This window comes from Pan paniscus, chromosome 5 (assembly GCF_029289425.2).
Source record: "Pan paniscus chromosome 5, NHGRI_mPanPan1-v2.0_pri, whole genome shotgun sequence".
NCBI lineage: Eukaryota > Metazoa > Chordata > Mammalia > Primates > Hominidae > Pan > Pan paniscus.
Genome location: NC_073254.2, coordinates 65,522,825 through 65,547,714, shown reverse-complemented (window position 1 = coordinate 65,547,714; position 24,890 = coordinate 65,522,825). Strand labels below are relative to the sequence as shown.

The 24,890-nt window shown below is 37.2% G+C and overlaps 1 protein-coding gene across 1 annotated transcript in view; it reads right to left on the bottom strand.

The window, feature by feature from the left end:
- Positions 1-24,890, bottom strand: part of TFAP2B (transcription factor AP-2 beta) — a 343,214-nt gene that overhangs the window by 87,597 nt on the left and 230,727 nt on the right. Inside the window, exon 14 of the mRNA XM_003833165.6 lies at positions 23,767-23,791. The gene's annotated coding sequence lies outside the window, so the exon portion shown is untranslated. The remainder of the gene's footprint in view (positions 1-23,766; positions 23,792-24,890) is intronic.

Sequence of the window (24,890 nt, the reverse complement as noted above, 5' to 3'; positions counted from 1 at the left end):
GGAAATCTTATTTTATCATCTAGGACTAGCTCTTTAGGAACATACAGTATGGAACTGTGTGCCAGATATACTTCTAAGATCCTATTTATTGTATAATTTAATGAAGTTAATACTATTATTCTAATTCCCATTTTATACAGATGAGACTAAGGAACAAACCAGGTATTCATCCCTAGAATGGCTGGCTCTTAACCCATCTTCTTGAGGCACCAGAGGCGAGGGTTGAAAGCAAGTAAAGAAGAGCTGAAGAGCCTTTCACGGATGGCACAAAGGTGCTCAGATTGCAACCCAAACATCGGAATGCAGATACATTGAGTAATTAGGCTGCTTGCAAGAGCATCTTGAGCTATTTCTAGCAAGTGACAGAACAACATGGGTAATATCACTCACCACCTGATTTAATAGAATAGATATTTTCAAGTAAAACACAAAATAAACCTAAAGAGATGATAGTCATAAAATTCCTAATCCAGGTCTTTTGGGCCATTTTCAAAAAGAGTAGATGTTCCATTAACCTGATTTGGTGCTCAACAGTGGGCTAGAGAGTGGGATGGGGAGGGGAGCAAGCTCAGTGATTACATATGTCCATTGATAAAAATATAGAAAGGGAAGGCTAAACGTCTTGAACCTATCCTTCAGAAGCAACTTAGAATCCCATTGCACTCTTCGGGAGTCACAAGACCCCTGTCTGGGTCTTTCACTTTTAGTTCTCATTAAAACGGGAAGCTTTGCAACTTTAATCCTAACTAAACTTTTTCCTTGGTAAATACAACTAGGTATTCTAACTCTTACAAAATAATCTATACAAGCAGTTTCATATCCTCTCCGAATTTGTCATCTGCCCAGGGCAGTATTGCTAAATCTCCTCAAAACGCAATGAAATGAAAACAGCTGAGCATTTGAATGCATTTAACTTATACTATTATTTTTATTTTTGTTTCACAGAATTAAATTTCCATCAGCTTTGTTCTAAAAAGCAGCGGAGGGGGGATGGCAACACAAATTCATCTGCATAAAAGGGTCCAAATTATCTAGGATTTAAGCTGCCATTCTGCAGGAAATAACTTATCAAATACTACGGTGCCCTGGGAGAGAGAGTTCACTGACTACTTGCAAGAGCCATGTCTATTTAATTTGTATTCAATATGGGTGCCTCTTCATAAGTTGAGAAAAAAAAGTACCTATTCTATGAGTACAAAAGCAGCATACTCACCAGAGGTGGCTTGTCCACACTTTAGAAGGAAAAAATATCTCCCTTTTACTTCCTCATGCCAGAGGTCCTCTTACCCCAACTTTCCTCACTTCACACCTGACAGTATTGTGTGAAGACAAGTGGGCCTATGAGTACTCTGTGCTTCCTGCCACAGGTTAACGGTGACCCACAGTCCCATATGAAACAGACGGTTAGAACTCTCCTTTTATAAAATATGTGATTCTTGGGGAAACAAATAGACCCATCTTATGTGCAAAGACACACATAGACTTAAAATAAAGGGATGGAGGAATATTTACCAAGCACATGGAAAGAAGAAAAAAAGCAGGGGTTGCAATCCTAGTCTCTGATAAAACAGGCTTTAAACCAACAAACATCAAAAAGACAAATTAGGGCATTATATAATGGTAAAGGGATCAATGCAACAAGAAGAGCTACTATACTAAATATATATGCACCCAATACAGGAGAACCCAGATTCATAAAGCAAGTTCTTGGAGACCTACAAAGAGACTTAGACTCCCACAAAATAATAGTGGGAGATTTTAACACCCCATCATCAATATTAGACAGATCGATGAGATAGAAAATTAATAAGGATATTTAGGACTTGAACTCAGCTCTGGATCAAGTGGACCTAATAGACATCTACAGAACTCTCCACCCCAAATCAACAGAACATACATTCTTCTCAGCACAACATTGTACTTATTCAAAATTGACCACATAATTGGAAGTTAGACACTCCTCAGCAAATGCAAAGGAACAGAAATCATAACAAACAGTCTCTCAGACCACACTGCAATCAAATTAGAACTCAAGATTAAGAAACTTACTCAGAACTGCACAACTACATGGAAACCGAACAACCTGATGCTGAATGACTACTGGGTAAATAATGAAATTAAGGCAGAAATAAATAAGTTCTTTGAAACCAATGAGAACAAAGACAAAACGTACCAGAATCTCTGGGACACAGACAAAGCAGTGTTTAGAGAGAAATTTACAGCACTAAATGCCCACAGGAGAAAGCAGGAAAGATCTAAACTCGACATCCTAACATCACAATTAAAAGAACTAGACAAGCAAGAGAAAACAAATTCAAAAGCTAGCAGAAGACAAGAAATAACTAAGCTCAGAGCAGAACTGAAGGAGATAGAGACACGAAAAACCCTTCAAAAAATTAATGAATCCAGGAGCTGGTTTTTTGAAAAGATTAACAAAATAGACCACTGGCAAGACTAATAAAGAAAAGAGAGAAGAATCAAATAGATACAATAAACAATGATAAACGGGAGATCACCACTGATCCCACAGAAATACAAACTACCACCAGTGAATACTATAAACACCTCTATGCAAACAAACTAGAAAATCTAGAAGAAATGGGTAAATTCCTGGACACATACACCCTCCCAAGACTAAACCAGGAAGAAGTTGAATCCCTGAGTAGACCAATAACAAGTTCTGAAATTGAGGCAGTAATTAATAGCCTACCAACCAAAAAAAGCCCAGGGCCAGACAGATTCAAAGCCAAATTCTACCAGAGGTACAAAGAGGAGCTGGTACCATTCCTTCTGAAACGATTCTAAACAATAGAAAAAGAGGGACTCCTCCTTAACTCATTTTATGACGCCAGCATCCTTTTGATACCAAAACCTGGCAGAGAAACAAAAAAAGAAAATTTCAGGCCAATATCCCTGATGAACATTGATGCAAAAATCCTCAATAAAATACTGGCAAACCAAATCCAGCAGGACATCAAAAAGCTTACCACCACTATCAAGTCGGCTTCATCCCTAGGATACAAGGCTAGTTCAACATACAAAAGCCAAGAGCACAGACTCTGAAGCCCAGGGTGCTTCATATCCTTGCAGATAAGCAACTAATAGTTTCATTTTGGAAATAAGGCAAGTTAGTTTATATTGCAACTAAGTGATGATTCCAAAGCTCAGACAATTCCTAAAAGTGGCATTAGAGAGGTCACCACTGTTAATAAAACCCCACAGCATAGGCTCTGTTATTTATGAATTCAAAACTCAAATGATTTGAATTTGGTTTGGAAACCACACATAAAATAAAATTTCATTATAATACAAGTGTCAAGAGGCAAGAATGACATTCACATTATAAAAAACTCTAAAATAAAAGCAGTGTATTATAGAAACAGAAACCTTGTTTTTGAAACAAAAGTCAGAATGCATATTTTGTCAAGAAGGCACAAATGAAGTTTAGATACCGAAACTGGAATTCCTAGGACACTTAAATAATTTATGGAAACAAGAGAAAGTTTGAAATGAAAATTAACTCAGAACATTTAAGATAAATTTCAAAGTAAGACACTATAACTGTATTATATACATACTTGACTCAAATATGGGGTTAGTGAGCTTTTTCTTAAAGGGCCAGGTAAATATTTTAGGCTTTGCAGACCATAAGGTCCCTGGCACAACTACCGAACTCTGTCATTGTACACCTAAAAGCAGCCACAGACAATACGCAAGTGAATAGTTGTGGCTTTGTTTCAGTAAAACTGTATTCACAAAAATGGGAAACTGGCCAGGTTTGGCCCATGGACTATAATTTATTACTCTGTGCCCTAATATGAAATGTGCTTTTGATATAGCTAGGCAGTATTATTCCTATGATTGTTGGAATACTGAAATGAGTGACTGCTCAAGACAACTTGGTTGTACTGACTGATGTGCTGAATGCATCACAGGGATGAGAACTTACATAAGAATTTTCTAATCTTACCATGTTAGTCCTACTTAGACCCTTATACCATTTAATGTCACACTTTACATGTTTCATTCGCATATAAAAAACCATCACGTGGAAAAAAAATCCATTAAATGATTCAATGTGGAAAAATCAACCATTGTAGTTTATCTCCAGAAGGACAATACTAAACCTCTCTATTTACATTTAGCCAGGGACATATAGTTTTATTGCTTACAGAACAAAGGCAAAGAGTCCAACTGACAATGAGGCTGTTTAAGTTTTCCTTTGGATGGGTTTATAGTCGGACTACATGAAGTTCACAGCAATAGAAGGACATAACAACCCAGAGAAGAGGAGAAGAGATGCAGAAAAAAACTGACAGCAGCTTTCTCCATAAATTAAGCATCCAATTGTGATAAAAGAAGATGGGCAATCATAGGTAATACTGTAAGTAACAAGGAAAATGTCATATAAATACAATGCATGTGCATACTCTTATGAATCTAACATGAACACTATAATAGTATGGCCCTATAGCTAAATATGTGTCTTGGTATAGATAGACATTTTGGGTGAGATAACTAATATGTAAATCTAACTAAACTACCTTTTTGAATCGTTTCCAAATAACATTAGCTTCCTGCTATGTGGGTATAAAATAATAAAATATATCATATTTGCTAATAGTATTATGAAATGGACTTTGATGTGTTTCAGTTCCTAAACTTGCTATGACCCGTCTACCAGTTAATTACATACTTGACTATTTATGCATGTGTGCATCTGTAAGTGTAGATTTCTTGCGATATTTTTTGGACTTGAGCAGATATGTTACCAGATTTTTATTATTCTATTTGTTTCTATCAAAATGTGAATTATCAGCTTTCCTAGCTGGACTTTTTATTTTATCTCTATCCCAATACAGATTGGGCTGCTGTATTCCAAAAATTTTACCAAAGCATGTACTTTTAATACTTTGTTAACAACTGTATCAACCCATATTTGGTGATTTTAGGGATCAAATCAAATCATGGCTCACTATATGCTAAACCTCCCAGGCTTAAGCGATTCTCTCGCCTCAGCCTCCTGACTAGCTGTGACTACAAGCATGCACCATCACATCCAGTTAATTTATTTATTTTTTGTAGAGATGGCATCTCACTATGTTGCCCACACTGGTCTCGAACTCCTGGCCTCAAGTCATCCTCCCACCTCAGCTTCTCAAAGTGCTGGAATTACAGGCATGAGCCACAGCGCCCAGCTGGTATGTTTTTAAAACCAGGTAAATTTATATAATTTATAAGTTATTCACCCAGCTACTGCAATTGAAATAGAAATCTTCCGGTCCTGTACTGGGCTTTCCAACCACTTGAGCCTTCTACTTTCTTCCTATCAGTCCCTGTCTATCTCCACTTCTACCCTAATAAACTGAGTACTTAAACTATCATTTTAACTATTCTGTTCAAATTATTCTCTACTCTCACGCCTCTTTTCCATCTCCCCATCTCTCTGCTAAAACCCCTACCCTAAATTAAGCCTGCATTATTTTCCTGTTAATGCCATAAGAAATTACCACAAACTTAGTCACTTAAAACAATGCAAATATACCCTTATTGTTCTGGAGGTCAGAAGTCTAAAATCAGTTACACCAGGCTAAAATCAAGGTGTCAGCAAGGCTAGGTTCTTCTGGAAATTATGAGTGGAGAAACAATTCCTTGCCTTTCCACCTTCTAGTGGCTGCCAGTGTTCCCTGGTTCATGACCCCTTCCTCCATCTTCAAAGGATATCACTCCAACCTCTGTTTCCAGTCATCATATCTCCTTATCCTTTTCTGCCAAATATCTCTCTGCCTCCCTCTTATAAGGACATTTGTGATTACTTTTAGGGCCCACAAGAATAATCAGCATAATCTCCCCATCTCAAGATTCTTAGTCTCACCTGTAAAGTCCCCTTTTCCATATGAAGAAACAGTCAAAGTTTGGGAATTAGAACCTGGAGGCCTTAAGGAGGCATTATTCTGCCTACTGTAGTATGACATGTGGACCCCAAAGATTCATGTTCCTCCCACTTGCAAAATATATTCACCCCATCTCAACATCCATAAAAATGTTAACCCATTACAAAGTCAAACGCCCACTTCTCTTCACTTACACAGGGGCTGCTAGAGGTATCACATTTGTACAGAATGGGTCCACTAGAGAATCAGAGTTTTTCAAGTGGATCTCAGGCTGTCTAAGAAATCTCATGCATTTCTCTGGTCAGTTCAATTTCCAGTTTTTCACAACTGTTTCATACATTCTCTGTTTTCTTCCATTGTTCCCCTGCCTCACTTCCCTCATCCTCCATCCCCAAAGTCATTACCCTAGTTAAGGCAGACTTCATCATGAGCCTAAACTGCTGCAAAAGGTTTTGATTGATTTCCTTGCTTCCAATAGTGTAATAACCATATCAGTCAGGAGGTTGTTGAAGTGGTCCAGCCAACAGTGAAGAAAGTCTGAACTGAAGTAATAAGACTGAACAGATAATAAGACAAAAACAAGTATATAGATTTATACTTACTAAGCAAGTAGATGTTAAGCATTCTCATCATATACACACAAAAGGTTAGGTCATGCATATATTGATTAGCTTGACTGAGGTAGTCATTTCAAAATGTAGAGGTATATCAAAATATCATGTTGTATATACCTTGAATATATATAATTTTATCAATTATACTTCAATAAAGCTAAAAATATTAAAAATACAAAAGAAATATTTAGAGGGAATTGATAACAAATTGCATGTGGCAAGGAGGGTGAGAGTTGGAAGAATATGAGAAGATTCTTCCATTTCTGGCTTGGGAATATAGCTGAATGGCTATGTTCTTAAGGAGGATCAGGAGTAAGATTCAGGATGAGTATTAATGTGGTGGATAGGAGGCAGGACTAGCTTGCAGCTCCTGTTTGGACAGACACAGCAGCATGTGGAGACTCACATTGTGAACTTTTGCTCCAAGAACTACCACAGGAACAAACCAGGAAAGCAGAGAGAATCCACAGACCCTTTGAAGGAACTGTATAGCTGCTGCAGGCTCCCTGAGATGTGGAAAAACTGTGAAATCTGCTTGCTTTCTCAGCGGGGAAGCTGGCAGTCTAGAGCAGATTCTCAGCCCTGGTCACTAGCAGCCTGGAAATAGAATCAGTGCTGTTGCAGGGGCATGGTGAGAGTGAGATTGGCCTTTAGGACTGCTGTTTGCATGGGAGTGGGGTGAGGCCTGTGACTGCTGGCTTTCCCTCAATTCCCTGGCAACCTGTATGACTCAGCAGAGGCAGCCATAATCCCCCTGGGAATATAAATCCACTGGACTGGGAACCAGACACCTATCCCCCACAGCAGCCACAGCAAGCCCTCCCCAAGGAGAGGCTGAGCCTATCCCTGTCCCCACCAGGTGGTCTTTCTCTAGCCAAAGGTCATAATTTCTTAGAAGCTCTACGGCCCTGCCCACCGCCTGAGAAAGCTAAATGCTTAACCAGGTGTCCCTAGGGCAAGTTTGCATCCTCCTTATAGGACCACAGCTAAGGTGCTCTTGAAAGCACCATCTCCTGGCCAGAGGCCAACCAACACAAAACCAGCGCACTAAACAAAAACACTACCAAGGACCTCACGAAGTCCACTTCACTCCCCTGCTACCTCCATGGGGGCAGGTACTGGTATTTATGGCTGTGAGACCTGAAGACAGATCACATCACAGGACTCTTTGCAGACACTCCCCACTACCAGTCTCAGTACTCAGAAGAACAAAAACAATCACTACAGTTCAGCTCTCAGGAAGAATACCACATCAAGGGAGCACACTGTGGGGCAAAAGAATCTGAACAGCAACACTTGAATCCCACATCTTCCCTCTGACATAGGCTGCCCAAATGAGAGGGAACCAGAAAAACAATTCTGGTAATATGACGAAACAAATTTCTTTAACACCCCCAGAAGATCATACCAGCTCACCAGCAATGGATCCAAATCAAAATAAAACCTCTGAATTGCCAGGAAAATAATTCAGAAGGTTGATTATTAAACTAATCAAGGAGGCACCAGACAAAGGTGAAATCCAACTTAAAGAAATCAAAAACATGATACAGGATATGAAAGGAAAATTCATCAGTGAAATAAATAGCACAAATAAAAAACAATCACAAATTCTGGAGATCAAGGACACACTTAGAGAAATGCTGTAAAGTCTCAGCAATAGAATTGAAAAGAAGAAGAAAGAACTTCAGAACTCGAATACAAGGCTTTTGAATTTACCCAATCTGTCAAAGACAAAGAAAAAAGAATTTAAAAAATGAACAAAGTCTCCAAGAAATTTGGGACTATGTTAAATTTCCAAACCTAAGAATAATGGATGTTCCTGAGGAAGGAGAGAAATCTAAAAGTTCGGAAAACATATTTGAGGGAATAATCAAGGAAACTTCCCCAGCCTTGCTAGATACCTAGACATCCAAATACAAGAAGCTCAAAGAAGACCCAGGAAATTCATCACAAAAAGATCATCACTTAGACACATACTTATCAGGTTATCTAATGTCAAGATGAAGGAAAGAATCATAAGATCTGTGAGGCAAAAGAATCAGGTGACCTACAAAGGGAAACCTCTCACATTAACAGCAGATTTCTCAGCAGAAACCCTACACGATAGAAGGGATTGGGGTCCTAGTTTTCTCCTCATTAAACAAAATAATTATGAGCCAAGAATTTTGTAGCCTGTGAAACTAAGCTTGATAAATGCAGGAATGATACAGTCTTTTCCAGATAGACAAATGCTGAGAGAATTAGCCACCAACAAGTCAGCACTACAAGATCTGCTAAAAGGAGCTGTAAATCCTGAAACAAATCCTTGAGATATACCAAAATAGAACCTCCTTAAAGCATAAATCTCACAGGACCTATATAATGGTAACACAATTAAAACAAAAAACAGGTATTTAGGCAACAAATAGCATGATGAATAGAATAGTACCTCACATCTCAATACTAACATTGAATATAAATGGCCTAAATGCTCCACTTAAAAGATACAGGATGGCAGAATGGATAAGAATTCACTAACCAAGTTTCTGCTGTGGACTCACATAAAATTAAGGTGTGGGGTGAGAAAAGATAATCCATGCAAATGGACATCAAAAGTGAGCAGGAGTAGCTATTCTTATAGCAGACAAAACAAATGTTAAAGCAACAGCAGTTAAAAAAGACAAAGAGGGACATTATATAATGATAAAAGGACTAGTCCAACAGGAAAATATCACAACTCTAAATATATATGCACCTAACACTGGAGCTCCCAAATTTATAAAACAATTACTATTAGACCTAAGAAATGAGATAGATGGAAACACAATCATAGTGGAGGACTTTAATATTCCACTGACAGCACTAGACAGGCCATCAAGACAGAAAGTCAACAACGAACAGTGGACTTAAAGTATACCCTACAACAAATGGGCTTAACAGATATTTACAGAACATTCTACCCAACAACGTACAGTGGACTTAAAGTATACCCTACAACAAATGGACTTAACAGATATTTACAGAACATTCTACCCAACAACTGCATAATATACATTCTGTTAATCAATACATGGAACATTCTCCAAGATAGACCATATAATAGTTCTCAAAACAAGTGTCAGTACATTTAAGAAAATCAAAATTATATCAAGTACTCTCTCAGACCATAGTGGAATGAAATTGGAAATCAATTCCAAAAGGAGCCTTCAAAATCATGCAAATACATGGAAATGAAATGACCTGCTCCTGAATTATCATTGGGTCAAGATAGAAATTTAAAAATTCTCTGAACTGAATGATAGTAGTGACACAACCTATCAAAACCTCTGGGATATAGCAAAAGCAGTGCTAAAAGGAAAGTTCATAGTATTAAATGCCTACATCAAAAAGTCTGAAAGAGCACAAATAAAAAATCTAAGGTCACACCTCATGGAACTGGAGAAACAAGAACAATCCAAACTTGAACCCAGCAGAAGAAAAGAAATAACAAAGATCAGAGCAGAGTTAAATGAAATTGAAACAAACCAAAAAATATAAAAGATAAGTGAAGCAAAAATCTGGTTCTCTGAAACAATAAATAAAATTGATAGACCATTAGCAAGATTAACCAAGAAAAGAAGAGAGAAGATCCAAATAAGCTCAACTGGAAATGAAATGGGAGATATTACAACTGATTCCACAGAAATACAAAATATTATTTAACCACCTTTATGCACATAAACTAGAAAATCTAGAAGAGATGAATAAATTCCTAGAAATATACAACCCTCCTTGATTAGACCAGAAAGATATAGAATCTCTGAACAGACCAATAACAAGCAGTGAGATTGAAATGGCAATAAAAAAACTGCCAACAACAACAACAACAAAAAATCCAGGACAAGAGAGCTTCACAGCTCAATTCTATCAGACATTCAAAGAAGAATTGGTACCAATCCTATTGACATTATTCCAAAAGATAGAGAAAGAGGGAATCCTCCCTAAATCATTCTATAAAGCCAGTATCACCCTAATGACAAAACCAGGAAAGGATATAACAAAAAAAAAGAAAACTATACACCAATATCCTGATGAATATAGATGCAAAACTCCTAAACAAAATACTAGCAAATTGAATCCAACAGCATATCAAAGAGATAATCCACCATGATCAAGTGGGTTTCATTACCAGGGATGGTTTAACATCCACAAGTCAATAAATGTGATACTCCACATAAAGATAATTAAAAACAAAAATCACATGATCATATTGATAGATGCAGAAAAAGCATTTGATAAAATCTAGCATCCCTTTAAGATTAAAACTCTCAGCAAAATTGGCATGAGACGGACATACCTTAAGGTAACACAAGCCATCTATGACAAACCCACAGCTAACATTATACTGAACAAGGAAAAGTTGAAAGCATTTCCCCTGAGAACTGGAATAAGACAATGATGCCCACTTTCATCACTTCTATTCAACATACTATTAGAAGTACTAGACAGACAAGAGAAAGAAAAATGGAGCATCCATATCAGTAAAGAGGACGTCAAACTGTTACTGCTTGCTGATGATAAAATTGTATACGTAGAAAACCCTAAAGACTCATTCAAAAAGCTCCTAGTACTGGTAAACGAATTCAGCAAAGTTGCAGATACAAAATTGATGCACACAAATCAGTAGTTCTGCCATACACCAACAAAGTGACAAAGCTGAGAATCAAATCAATAACTCAACCTCTTTCACATCTGCAAATAAATAAAATACTTAAGAATGTACCCAACCAAGGATATGAAAAAACTCTACAAGGAAAACTACAAAACACTGCTGAAAGAAATAATAGACAACACAAACAAATGGAAACACATCCCACACTCATGGATGGGTAGAATCAATATTGTGAAAATGACCATACTGCCAAAAGCAATCTACAAAAGTCAGTGAAATTCCCATCAAAAGACCACCAACATTCTTCATAGAACAAGAAAAAACTATCCTAACATTCATATGGAACCAAACAAGAGCCCACATAGACATAGCAAGACTAAGCAAAAAGAACAAATCTGGAGGCATCACATAAACCAGCTTCAAACTATACTATAAGGCCATAGTCACCAAAACAGCATGGTACTGGTATAAAAATAGGCACATAGACCAATGGAACAGAATAGAGCACCCAGAAATAAAGCCAAATACTTACAGCCAACTGACCTCTAATAAAGCAAAACAAAACAAACAAACAAACAAAAACCCATAAAGTGAGGAAAGGATATCCTATTCAACAAATGGTGCTGGGATAATTGGCAAGCCAAGTGTATAAGAATGAAACTGTATCCTCCTCTCTCACCTTATACAAAAATTAACTCAAGATGGATCAAAGACTTAAATCTAAGACCTGAAACCATAAAGATTCTAGAAGATAACGTCAGAAAAACCCTTCTAGACATTGGCTTAGGCAAAGACTTCATGACCAAGAACCCAAAAGCAAATGCAACAAAATAAAGATAAATAGATAAGACTTAATTAAACTAAAAATCTTCCACACAGAAAAGAAATAATCAGCAGAGTTAACAGACAACACACAGAGTGGGAGAAAAACCTTCACAATCTATACATCTGATGAAGGACTAATATCAAGAATCTACAAATAACTCAAACAAATCAGCAAGAAAAAAACAAACAATTCCATCAAAAAGTGGGCTAAGGTCATGAATAGATAGTTCTCAAAAGGAGATAAACAAATGGCCAAAAAACATATGGAAAAATGCCCAACATCACTAATTATCAGGGAAGTGCAAATCCAAACCACAATGTGATACCACTTCACTCCTGCAAGAATGGCCATAATCAATAAATTAAAAAATAACCTGTGTTGGCATGAATGCAGTGAAAAAGGAACACTTCTACACTGCTGGTTGGAATATAAACTAGTACAACCACTATGGAAAACAGTGTGGAGATTTCTTAAAGAACTGAAAGTAGATCTACCATTTGATGCAGCAATCCCACTACTGGGTATCTACCCAGAGGAAAAGAAGTCATTATATGAAAAAGATACTTGCACACACATGTTTATAGCAGCACAATTTACAATTGCAAAAATATGGAACCAGCCCAAATGCCCATCAATCAACAAGTGGATAAAGAAAATATTATATACATGTATGTGTGTGTATATACATATCTTTATCTCTATCTATATATATGGAATATGACTCAGCCATAAAAAGTAATTAAATAATGACATTCACAGCAACCTGATGGAGTTGGAGACTATTATTCTAAGTGAAGTAAATCAGGAATGGAAAACCAAACGTTGTATATTCTCACTCATACGTGGGAGCTAAGCTTTGAGGGCACAAATGTATAAGAGTGATACATTGGACTTTGCAGACTCAGGAGAAAGGGTAAGGGATGGCGAAGGGTAAAAGACTACACATGGGGTACAGTGAACACTGCTTGCGTGATGGGTGCACCAAAGTCTCACAAATCACCACTAAAGAGCTTATTCCTGTAACCAAACACCACCTGTTCCCAAAAAACCTATTGAAATATATATATATACACACACACACAAATATACATATATATATATATATATATATATTTTTTTTTTTTTTTTTTTTTTTTTTTGAGACAGAGTCTTGCTCTGTCACCCAGGCTGGAGTCCAGTGGCGCGATCTCGGCTCACTGCAAGCTCCGCCTTCTGGGTTCACGCCATTCTCCTGCCTCAGCCTCCCGGGTAGCTGGGACTACAGGGACCCGCCACCACGCCCAGCTAATTTTTTGTTTTTGTATTTTTAATAGAGACGGGGTTTCACCATGTTAGCCAGGATTGTCTCGATCTCCTGACCTCGTGATCCGCCCGCCTCGGCCTCCCAAAGTGCTGGGATTACAGATGTGAGCCACTATGCCTGGCCGAAATACATTTTTTTAAAAGAAAAAGTTAAAGAAAAGATTTGTGATGAGGTGTGTAGGGGGAGATGATGAATGAATGCATGATGAATCTGGGGATCCCACAGTACAGCCAAGTGATAACATCAACAAATGGTTTGTTATGTTGTTGGAGAAATCAGAATAGAGATCTGAGAAAGAGATACAGAATTGCACATCATCAGAGTGTAGGGAAAGTCACAGGCCTAGATAAGGTCACCTAAGGACAGAGTGTAAAGCGGGAAAAGACAACTGAGGAAAGAACCTATCCCATATTTATAGATTAAGTGGAGGAAGAAATGTCTATGATGTTGACTGGAAAGACTGCAACAATCAAAAGGAAAGACAGAAGAAAAATGTCAAGGAAGATAAGACAAGAGTATTCAATTACACCGACATGCTCAATGAAACCAGGACTGAGTTGTTGATGGGGCTGCGTGGTTCAGAAGTCATAAGCTTCATGCAGTTGAGGAGATAGAAGGCCGGTTGCAAGGGAGTGGAGAGTTATTAGGCAGTGGGGAAGTGAGCCAAAGGCTGGGAAAAAAAATATCAATAAACCTGTAAGAAAAATAAGGATAAAACAATAGATGGAGGAGAATAAGATCAAAAGAAGTTTGATCATTTTTAAGAATTATTATTTTGATTTTGTAAGACAAGAGAAACTAGAGCATGTTTACAAGTAAAAGGAAGGAATCAGTAGAAAAGAAAATACAAAAGTTGCAGAAGAGAGAAAGAAGAAATGATAGAGCAAGGTAGAGCTGTTAAGAAGATCCAGAACACAAAGGCGAAATGATTATCTCCGAGGAAAAGAACAGACATATCTTTTTCTAAAAAGAGAGAAATGAGAAAGTGAATAGACATGGTTTTTATATCCATTGGAATCCCAAGGAAAATATGGAATTCTTATTTGAGAGCTTTGTCTCTGTGAATTCAGATTGCAGTCATCACCTGAGAGGTGGTTAAATCCTGAAGAATGTGATAAAGGTGTGGAATAGCTATTGTTAGAAATGAAAGACATGGAACATAGGAAAGAATTACTGAGCAGAACTGAAGGCACATTTGTCTCTAGAAACATAAAATTGTAGCCTTGCATCCCCAAAACCACACTAATGATATTTTCCTCAGGGATTCTTGCTTGTTGTACAAATACAGAGTTATATATTTTCCTAGGAAAGTGAAGAAAAGGGGAAAATGGGTAGGGAATTGAAAGCACAGAATTCCCCCCAAATTAATCACCTTAAGTAACAAAATTAAGAAAATCTGGAGAATTGCCTCAATACACCATATATATGAATGGATTTCCCAATTTCTCCCTACCTTTTTGATAATGTCCAAGATTTTCCTTGCCAGGCATTTCAATGCAGTGCTAGAAATTAAAAGCTTAAAATAAAGTACCTAATCTAGAGAACACATTTTCTAAAGAGTAATTACTGAAACAATCACCAAGCACAAATTACAGATAAAGATTCTCTCCTTGATTGGAAAGTTCACAGATTTGGTGTCACACAGATTGTAGGTTTAATGGCCAACCATGACACATAAGTACGACAGGACCCAATAAACTTGCCTTAATCTCTCTCAGCATAATTTATGTCAGCTGTAACATAGGGGTTAAAAAATGTGCTTTATTCAGTGTGCATGGACAATACAGAAAACATTAGATAGATACTCAATAAAGAGTATCCATTAGCTATTACTATTTCTTGTTTTGACAGAGGGAACAATGTAAACAGAAAAGAGACACAACACCCAAAATGTGAGGTTATTACCAAGAAAGAGAAGTGATACAAGTTGAAGACAGACTCCACTTAAGCCACAAATTTATCCTAGAGCCAAACCTGTTTTCTGGCTGCTGTTCAAGATGAAAGAAAAAGGCTCAATGCAGCAGTATGGAAATGTATTGCAACCGTGAATGACAATGGAGAAGGGCCCTTTTGCTGAGCTTTTGACACACTACAACATTAGTTTACCTAATTTATACCTATTTCTCATATTAATAGCACAGCCAACTTCATTAAAAACGTGCTACATTCTTAGACATTCTCTTCACTGAATCAGTGACATTAAAAACACTATTAAAAAACAAAAAACAAAAAAAAACAGCACCCTCAGGCCAGGTGCAGGGCTCAGGCTTGTAATCCCAGCATTTTGGGAGGCCGAGGTGGGCGGATCATCTGAGGTCAGGAGCTCGAGACCAGCCTGGCCAACATAGTGAAACCTCGTTTCTACTAAAAATTAGCCGGGTGTTGTGGTGTATGCCTGTAATCCCAGCTACTCGGGAGGCTGAGGCCGAAGAATTGCTTGAACCCAGGAGGCAGAGGTTGCAGTGAGCTGAGATCATGCCATTGCACCCCAGCTTGGGCAACAAGAGTGAAACTCCATCTCAAAAAAAAAAAAAAAAAAAAAAAAAAAGCGCTGTCATGCATGTCACAGTTTTCCCTGTTGGACAGTGCATTTTAATTACCACTGCTTTTGAGAAAACAGGAATGCTTCCTAAATTTACAAAATATTTTCTTCCCTAAGTGTCTTTGAAAGGCCCTGAAATCCACATTTCAATAACAGTTTTTCATGGGGTAGAAAGAAGTTGTTGGGCTGTTTTTTTTTTTTCCCAGGAGAACCAAAGAATAACCGTGAGACCTCCCTCCCAAGTAAGAGATAGAAAATGTTAAGGACTGTTGAGCACCCAGCAAATTTCCACAGTGGATCAGTAAGAAGTTACTTAGCACAGGTGTTTAATTATGATGCATTAGGGAAATGGGTAGTGTTCAATGGCCCTCAAGCACGAACCTCCACCTGTGCAGAGGTCTAACATTGGTTCATGGAGTGATAATATTGAGGGGAGTGATTATGCGCCAATCCTGCTCAAGGGTCTTTCTTTTCTTGGTTGCTGCAACCAAGTTCACTGCCAGGAAGCCACGGGTTTCCCCACATGAGCAGGTCCATCACACAAGTTTATAATCTGCATCTGGGTTATCTCTCCAGGAATTAGCCATTTCTGAATGCAACTAAAAAATCAGAATAATTCAAGATGCCCTGCAAAGAAAGTCTCTCCAGGTAGAGAGACTTCCCCAAACTCTGGCTTTATAATAAGCAAAGGAAACCAATGTACTGGCCAAATGGCCAGGCTAGGTCATTGTAATTAATTCCCAAACAATAGCCAGTCACCTTCAGTTATTCTGGATAGCATTCTATGGTCAGGACTGCCCTGAGGCCCACTAAATTGAGCACTGTCCGAAGACATTCATAAGCATTATCTCAATTGTTTCATTTCTATTATTATTTACACTATTGTAATTACATTTTAGAGATGAGAAAATTGATATTAAGGATTATGACATTGTGATATAGCTTTGGATATGTGTCCCCACCCAAATCTCATGTTGAAATGTAATCACCAGTGTTGGAGGTGGGGCGCAATGGGAGGTGATTGAATCCTGGGGGCAGATTTCTCCTGAATAGTTTAGCACCATTCCCTTGGTACTGTCCTTATTATAATGAGTGAGTTCTTGAGAGATATAGTGGTTGAAAAGTGTGTGGCATCTCCCCCATCTCTCTCCTGTTCCTGCTCTCACTATGTGATGTGCCTCCTCCCCCTTTGCCTTCAGCCATAATTGTAAGTTTCCTGAGGTCTACTCAGAAGCCAAACAGATGCCAATATGCTTCCTGTACAGCCTGCAGAACCATAAGCCAATTAAACTTCTTTGTTTTATAAATTACCCAGTCTCAGGTATTCCTTTATAGCAGTGCAAGAGCAGCCTAATACGTATCATCACCTGCCAAAGTCAATGTTTATATTTTTACTTGAGCTATCTGTCTGCTCAAGACCCTGTAATACCATGCACGAGACTCTAGAGCCTAGGAAGAGTGTGGGTAAATAATAACATAGGCAAAGTTTGTCTCCTGCATTCCCAAGCCTACCACCCACCCATGCCACTTCAGGATTCATTTATCTTTCAGACAGCCTCCTTCTCCTTCTCCCTTTTTCCCCTACCCAAAGTACACAATTCTCTGTGGCTACCCTTTTAAGGACAGGGAAGCAAATCTAATAAGTGAGTCTTGAGCAAAGCTACTCATACTTAGTATGAAATGATTGGCAGATGAGAGACAGTGTGTATGAACTGGTAAAATTAAACAATCAGCAATGAGATAAGGCAGAAACATTAATAGACTTATCATCACGAAACTTGTTTCTCTCATAGACTGTGAGCTGGTAGAGAACCAGGATTATGCATATTAACTTGTTTAACTAACTCAGGGTCACTTGCATAACAGAAACTGTATATATGTTTGTCAAACTGGGTCAAACTAATTCTGGCTTTCCCACTCAGTTTGGAGTAACCTAATACAAACAACTTTGTAGACCTCAGTTTATTTACCTATATTATGGGAGAGTTAGACCAGATCAGTGGCTTTCAGACTTATTTTTCATGGAACCCTGCATTCAAATAAAATATTAATCATGATCATAAACAAATTAAATGGATAAAAGTAAAGCCATTTTTGTTTAATTAATAGGCTAGCCCATTCCTCCCTTCTCTAAACAGTAACAAAAACCATTAGAATGTGTTATACCTAACTTTTATGGTGCTTAATGTTTATTAACTGTATGTGTTAAACATTCCAAATTAAAATTTGTTTTAATACAGTTATCTCATTGAATTAATTTAATTTTAACTTTCTGGGCAATAGTGTCATCACAGTCCATTTAGAAGGCATACCACTTACTAGCTGGATGACTTTGAAAATTTTCTTAATTTTTCTAAGCTTCATAGGCTTTAGCTCTAAAATGGGAATAGTTTGAAGAGGATACAAGGAAATAAGGAATGTAGTATACTTATCCAATACCTTCCACAGAATAGGTGCATATTTAATGGTTCTGTTGGAGGGAGGAGGTTTTGGACCCAGCATAAGATTCCAGCACTGCACACTCAGACCAACCAACAGAGTTTCTGGTCCTACAACAAACCTGAGGGTGGCTCCTTAGGGGCAGATGTACTCAGGCAATACTGAGAGGAGGGACTCCATGGGCATTGGTTACTGGCTGCTATGATAGCAGTCAGCTTCTCTCTGGGGCAAACAGTACCCTTGTATTTAGGAGCTGTAAAAACAAACCCCAATTTACTATCTTATTTGGAATTTATTTTTCTCCAGTCATAATAAAATTTTTGTGTGTGTGTTTTGTTGTTATTGTTGTTTTTGAAATTAATTATATTGGTCAAAACTCCCAGGTTTTGTCAAGATTTTAAAGCCTATACAACACAAACATTTACAGTCATCTAGTAAGATTTCTCTGCTCCCTCCTTCCAGGAAACATATCAAATTGAACTTGAAGAAGGTTCATTATCATACACAATTTCAAGTATGGTCATGAACTATTTAGATTACCACTTAGAGCAATACTTACTATTAATTTCATATAACTGCTAATTAGCAATGAGACACTTGAAATTATTTGAAATTTTTGACCCAATTTAAGAATGTCATAAGTATTTTAGGAGAGCAGTTACATTGCCAAAAAAAAAATCCAACTGAATATTTAAAATCCATGCCTTTTATGACATGCTAATTATATTTCAATTTTAAAAGAGGTATTACAGATATTCAAAATGGCTACACACCAGAAGTTCTTATGACTTGATATTGTTATGTGGGATGAATACTACATATAATTAATATGTGAGATATGAACACTTTTTATTAGGCCTTAATGGAGGTACCTAACCATTTTTTTTTATCTTTAGGGATTCAAAGAATGTGAGATTCAGTATGAAGGTCAGTGACATGCTGAAATATTTGAATTCTCCCATTTCATGAAGCATCAGTTCTTTTCCCCTCTTCAATTCTTTTATGTGACTGACAGTTCCATCCATTTTTTCCTGAGGCTACTATTGAAATTCCTTTGTACCTGTAGAAGCAAGTTTGCTGGTTCAAGAATTTTGTTTTACCTCTGCCTCTAAGACTTGTCAATGGCAAATTAGGACAAGGAATTCTAATTTATGTTTCAAAGGCTTCAATAGTAGTGAGAGGTATTTTTATTTACATTCCCCCCCAAAAGTGTCAAGTCAAGATGATGAACCACAACACACTACTGTACAATTATTAGAAAATTCCAGGAGGAGTTGTGAAATATGAGAAGTAAGGGCAAGTGGGGAGAATGTGGCTAATTCTATTAAGACTCCTAAAATGTGCAGCACAGCAGCCGAAATTGGACTGGAGGGAAGCAGAATGTGTATCTGACCCTTGTTTGTTCACATTCATTACATATAAACATATATATAACCTTCCCATAAACATATGTATATTTAAAGAGGTTAAAACCATTTCTAATGTTTCTACTACTACATAATAAGCCTAAACTAAATACAAGCTGGTCTTAGCACAAACAGTGGCTTTATCATGCTTGTTTTGTTGACATGCTGTGAATATTTTCAAATATACAGAAAAGTTGAAGCAACTTTGCAGTGAATGTTTATATATCCACTACTTAGAATCCATAATTAACATTTTCTGTATTTGCTTTATCACATATATATCCACTTCTCTCACCTGCTATCCAATCATCTTATTTTTTGAAGCACTCAAAGTAAGCTACAGACCTCAGTAACTCTAAATCTCAGTGTGGTTTTTATTTTCTCTTATCCTGATGCTAATCTAGTCACTGAATGATAACATTGGTGCTTTTAGCTAAGGACTTTTGGTTTTTTAGTAGTTTGTCTTTTTTCCTTGTATGAAGGTATTTTACTTGTTAGATCATTCTACTGGCAATATTATGGGGAACATGCAAAGTGGGGACAAAGAGGAATAGATTTCCATCTCAAGCTCCATTCAGTACAGTGCAGAAAATATGATACAATTACATGGTGGTAAATTCAGCTGCCTTCCTGATTATGATTTCCCTCAGACATTTCAGATTTAAGCTCCATGACATTCAAGATTCACCTATCACTCTTCAATTCTAGGGCTGACACTAAGGAACTGAGGCATTGGTGATGGACGTATGTTCTTCACAATCTTGATCAGTATCTCTCCTGTTATGGAATCATATCAGATGTGTTAGGTCCTCTCTGGTCCACGGACACGTCCTCTTCTATGCCAGCACTGGTTGAAGTGTAACTAGAGTATCATTCAGTCCTTAGAGGGTTGTTCCACTCTGTAGTCTTCAATGTGGCATTCCCTGCAAGGACAAAACTTCTACATGCCCATTGACATGTTTCATAGCTCATTTTCCTTCACACAGAGCAAGGGGCAGGGAATGAGGCACAAGAAATTTTGCATGTTCTCCAGTCCCTCTTTGTGGCTGCAGGAAACATGACAGTTTTTCTTTGGTCTTCTTACACCTAGACAGACCGCAACGGCATTTCCACTCTCTGGTGCCCATCCCAGGGTTGCTTGGGAGTTCTCTGCTTTTTATGGCTTCGCCCACAGGGAGAGGAAGACTGCTTTCTAATCTCAGATCCTCAAGCCTAAAAAAAATTCTATTCTGCCCCTCTCATCATACACACAGAACTTTCACACCTCATCTAATACTCTTACCTCCTTTCTAAAATCTCTAGCCTGTCTCTTCTAGCCTAGAAGGTTTTATATTCACTCACTGTGCCAGGTAAAACAGGATAGCTATGTATTCTTCCAAATTTATTGTTTAATCTAGGCTCTAGATCTTGGGAGATCAGAAGCTGAGCATTACCTTATTTTGTTTTTCTTTGCATTTTAGCTGTGACTTCAATTTCCTTGGCACATAGAGTCCAAACATAGTTTGAACAGAGGAAAGGTGGTGGAATAACAGATTTTTTTTAGAAAAGCAAAAAGCATCACAATACTACTTAGCTCATCTCTTCATATCTGCACTGTATGGGTTCATATGTTGCCTAGAATAGTAGTTCTCAACTGGGGGCAATTTTGACCCCCCCACCCACACACAGGGGACATTCAGCAGTATCTGGAGACATTTTTGTTTTTTCACAATTAGAAGAGGTGGGTGCTACTGACATTTTTGTTTTTCACAATTAGAAGAGGCGAGTGCTACTTGCATTAGAGAGACATGTGATGTTGCTAATCAAACTACAACGCACAGGATAGTCCCCACAACAAAGAACTTTCCAGCTTTCCAGCCAAAAACAGCAAGAGTGTCAAAGTTGAGAAACTGTCGTCCAAACCAATCCTTCTAAAACTATGTTTGAGGGAGCCCAAGGATTCTATGAAAGGGTTATCTCAGGAGCTGTGGGGAAGATCAGTAGCCTCCCCCATCTTGCTCCAACCAGAGAAATTTTACTTTGCACATAAGTTTCCATATAAAATTTCATTTTGTGGGAAAAATGGAGGGGTTATTCATTACATTTTTTAAATCACTATAATAGATTAACCCTAGTGAAATGTTTTCCTAATTTTTTTACAGATCATAATTTTTTAATATAGGGGGACTAAAATGATATTTTGCCAATTAATGACATTAATAACATTTTAAAAGACTCTCATTCATTTTTACTATTATTTACCATTGTCTCATAAAAGAAATAATCCTCTCCCAGCAAAAAGACAAGAAATTTATAATTTCAGAACAAAGAACAGCAATTCGAATTGAAATATTTTAGCCTCATGGAAAACTTACAGTTGTTATTTGTGCTTTTCTCATTTGCAGCAAGCCAGTACAAATTTTGTTACAGCCCAGCCGCTGTTGAGAGACTGATAAGAACCTCTGCTACAGAATCCTTCAACTCAGGGATTCAATAAAATCTTTCTGATTTTTCCTCAAAGTACTATATCATTAATTCAGTGGCTCTTGCAAAGGTTTCTGCCCAAAACTATAATAGTAAAGAGGCCTACATTGACAAATACTTCTCAAATAAGCCACAGCAGTTAGAGTTCTGAATGTGGAAGCTTGTCCAATTAAGCCTAGGTTTTACAGATTCTAATACAGGGTAAGAGAAAAATACATTATAAGAAATCACAGTAATGTTTATATTCATAATGGATAGTTGCCTCTATTTAGTTCTCCCTCCCTTCATCTCCAGTCCAAATTCCCAGGAATCAGCACCATAACAATTACCAGCAGGACTAGACTCACTAACCCAGGGTACAAGATTGACAATCAAGAGTCAGTTAAAGAATGAACAAGAGTGAAGGTAGATGACATTATATCTGAATTTGTGACTGCTGACCAAATGATTTGAGTGAAAACTTACCATGTTTATATTCATAAGCCATGAAAACAAAGACAAAGATATTCTCAAGCATTGTTCTAAGCCATGAAAACATACACATTGACATTTTCAAGCATTTTTTTTTTCTATCATGAGGAACACAATAAATTCCTGTCAGTAATGGTTGCCCAGGGCTCACAACCTGTGCAGGTAGTGGGATCTCCAGTTGATTCTGTTCCATGTACACCCAGAATGAGAAGACAGGAAGGAAGCGTTAGATTTTATTTATTTTTTTTAGATGTATTAACTGGTAAAATCTACTTCTCTAGAGAGATCTCATTTGTAAATACTTAGACCATTTTATTCTCCCCCATTAGCCCTCAGCTCCATCCTCCCCCTCCCACCAGCTAACATTCACATAATGAAAATAATTTGTCAATGAACAGCTCTTAGAAGAGATAGATTAAGTCATAAAACAAAAACAATTTCTTCTACATAAATTTCAGTGATGTCATTGTATTTTACACTGCTAAGAGAACTGACATCATTATTAGTCAATATTAATGAAACTTCAAACAAATGACAATGTAGACTACAAAAATACCACAAAATAGAAGATATGCTTTTAATTCCTAAGGGTTCAAAGTCTAAGAAAAATTCAATATAATCATGCATAACATAACCAGATCTTATCTGGCCCCTAGAACTCACAGGTTGAATCACACATACGGCACACACAGAGCGTTTTCCAATTCTATTGTGGGCTTTGATATATTATTGTTACTTTGCTTCATCTCGTTTTGTTTTGCGTGGACATAATAATAGAGAAAAGGTGACTAAAAATGGAAGTGAAGCAATAAAAGAAAACAACTAAAATATATTGAACTTAATATTCTGGGTCAGATGTTACGTGTAACTGTTTTATTTATTCTAAAGTAGTTCTAACAGTCCTTTGAGATTATAAAAATAATCTATGTGTGATGAAATTGGAGTTTAGAGAGGCTAAGGACCCTTTGCAAGTCCATACCTTTAACCCCAAATAAGATCACCTTCAAAGTCCCTTATCTTACCACTCCATCATGCTGAAAGAGGGTACATTGAGCAGGCTTTTATAGTGTGCCTATCATATGGTATATGCTTAATTATGGAGTCATGGAACAGGAACTTGGAAAAAGAGGAACTTTTAAAAAATTCATTCATTTCACAAATATTTATTGAGTACTTACCCTGTGCCAGACAGAAGAGAGGCTCCTACCTGGAAATGTTGACAAGGAATAAAAGATAAATATTAGTCAATTGTTGATAATTACTGAATCTCACCCAATCCCATTGGTCAGCTTTCCAAATAGCTTCTGCACTCCGGTTGGTAACATCACATTATTGGGGGCATGTGATTCCCAGCAGATCTGCTTCTCCCCAGAAGCCTGCTTTCTAGGCTCACTCTGATTTCCCTGACTTTTTTCAATCACAGTTTGCATACAATCTGCAAATTACTAATTTTTGCAAGTTCAAATAATTTAGTCATTAAAAAATAAGCCTTTTTCTTTATCTTTTGTAACAGTTATATAGTGCCTAGTTCACAGAAGGTAGCCACAGAGGCCTTTTGTTTTTCTTCCTAGAAAGAAACAGAGAGCCTTAGCCCAGCCTCCTGATTTTACTGATAAAGAAACTAAAGCACAAGGAAAGGACTTGAATTTTTATACTTACAGGACTACTTACTAACAAAACTAAGACAAAAACTCAAGTCTCCTAACTCCTGGGCTAGTACTATTTGCAATTCTATGACCATTCCCCCTGCCATTTGGAATTGAGTCAATTCCCCAAATAGAGAAATCTTTCCAATTTATAGCTTTAATTATGGGTATGAGAGTCACCAAATTTTCTGCCTATTCCCATGCCCATTTTCTAATTAAACAAGTGATAAAAGATGTGACTGACGTAATGAACATCAAAAAAGAAGAAATAATGAAATAAACATTATGAGGTTATGAGTTGGCCTGAGATCAATTCACTGGTCTTCATTATACTTATTCATACAAGCTTGGGTTTTATCCAGATGAGCTCCAACTCTGTATTCTAATTCAGCACTGTGGTAGCTTCACATATTTTATGTATTTAAAAAATAGTAAGACATCAAATCCAATCAAGAATATTTAAGATCCTATATGCATAAAACATTATCATAGGCAATACAGAAAAATAAACCTGTTTCAAAGATAGAGTCCCTGATATAAACAAGTTTTACAATTTTTTTTGCAAAAAAAATCAGCAGAATTTCTTTCAGGAGAGACATGTCATTCATTCATTCATTCTCTAGTGAAATTGAGCATCTATTATATACAAGCACTTT